The sequence below is a fragment of the Crocuta crocuta genome, unplaced genomic scaffold (assembly GCF_008692635.1).
Source record: "Crocuta crocuta isolate KB4526 unplaced genomic scaffold, BGI_CrCroc_1.0 scaffold342, whole genome shotgun sequence".
Classification (NCBI taxonomy): domain Eukaryota; kingdom Metazoa; phylum Chordata; class Mammalia; order Carnivora; family Hyaenidae; genus Crocuta; species Crocuta crocuta.
This window is the reverse complement of record NW_027532158.1, coordinates 937,471-938,973: the sequence shown is the minus strand read 5'-3', so window position 1 is coordinate 938,973 and position 1,503 is coordinate 937,471. Positions and strand designations below refer to the sequence as shown.

General features: G+C 42.6%; 1 non-coding gene across 1 annotated transcript; it reads left to right on the top strand.

Annotated features, from left to right (window-relative positions):
- The first annotated feature begins 221 nt into the window (after positions 1-221).
- On the top strand, positions 222-325 carry LOC144241799 (U6 spliceosomal RNA). The gene has a single exon (XR_013338197.1). It is a non-coding gene; the product is annotated as a U6 spliceosomal RNA (small nuclear RNA).
- The last annotated feature ends 1,178 nt before the right edge of the window (positions 326-1,503 follow it).

The following is a 1,503-nucleotide window of genomic DNA, read 5'->3' as shown; positions in this document are numbered from 1 at the left end:
CTGGTTGGGATTCTCTCCTCTCCCTCTCTTTCAGCCCTCCCCTGCTTGTTCTCTCTTAAAATAAATAAACTTTTAAAAATATATAGGTTTAAAAAAAAAGAGTAAATCCAGCCATTCATTCCAGGTTAACCAAATTGGAATTTGTAATTTTCTGCTTTTCTCAGAGAAATGCATATAAGTTCCCGAAGAAAGGTCATCATAAGAAGCATGGGTGGGAATGCTTGCTTCAGCTGCACATATGTTACAACTGGAACCATACAGAAAAGATTAGCATGGCGCCCTCCCAAAGGATGACATGTAAATTCATGAAGCCTTCCCTATTTTTGTCCTGTGATATGCCCTGTGTCTGTTTTCCAATAGAAAGGAAGGAGGGAAGGAAGGAAGGAAGGAGGGAAGGAAGGAAGGAAGGAGGGAAGGAAGGAAGGATGGAAGGAAGGAAGGAAGGAAGGAAAGATAGAAAAAAAGAAGAAAGAAAGAAAGAGAAAAAGAAAGAAAGAAAGAAAGAAAGAAAGGAAGGAAGGAAGGAAGAAAGAAAGAAAGAAAGAAAGAAAGAAAGAAAGAAAGAAAGAAAGAAAGAAAGAAAGAAGAAAGCAAGCAGCTGGAGGAAAAAAATGAAGCAGTGATGGGAAGTAGGAGCTTAGAGGTGAAGGGAAGGTAGCCGATTGTCCCCTATATATCCTGGGCCCTACACTCTGCTGCCATCTAGTGAGATTCCAGTCCCACTCAATGCTCAGATGTGTCATCAGTCCACACTGGCATTCTCTGAGGCAGCCAAGTTGCCACCCCGTCTTTGATCTTATGGTCCATACTTCTTTCCTCTGGAGTGTCTCTCATCAAGGATATAAGACTTTCTCAGGTCTACCAAGTTTCTCTCTTTCTCTCTCTCAGCTAACATCTGTCCTCCTTAAGAATAAGNTGCCATCTAGTGAGATTCCAGTCCCACTCAATGCTCAGATGTGTCATCAGTCCACACTGGCATTCTCTGAGGCAGCCAAGTTGCCACCCCGTCTTTGATCTTATGGTCCATACTTCTTTCCTCTGGAGTGTCTCTCATCAAGGATATAAGACTTTCTCAGGTCTACCAAGTTTCTCTCTCTCTCTCTCTCTCTCTCTCAGCTAACATCTGTCCTCCTTAAGAATAATGGAAAAAATTAGCACACTGTGCCACCCTAGTACCATTAGAGTTCCATTAAACCCTCTGCCCTCTATTTTATGGCTTTCCTGACATGGTGGCATGGGGACCCTATGATACTAAGAAGTGGCCTTCTTGTGATTCCAGACAGGAAGTGAGAGAGAACACAGACACTCATACTTCCTGCAGAGTCCATTCCTCCTTTATTCAGCACACAGGGCTCCTTCTCAGAGACCTTCACACCCATTCAACATTACCATAACCTCCTCAATTCATCTCCCTTTTCTAGCCCACAGAAGGTTTGTCGTTCCTGTTTTGCCTGATTTTTACATTCGTTTGTGCTGGGTTTATGTTTTACAGCTTTAATAAAA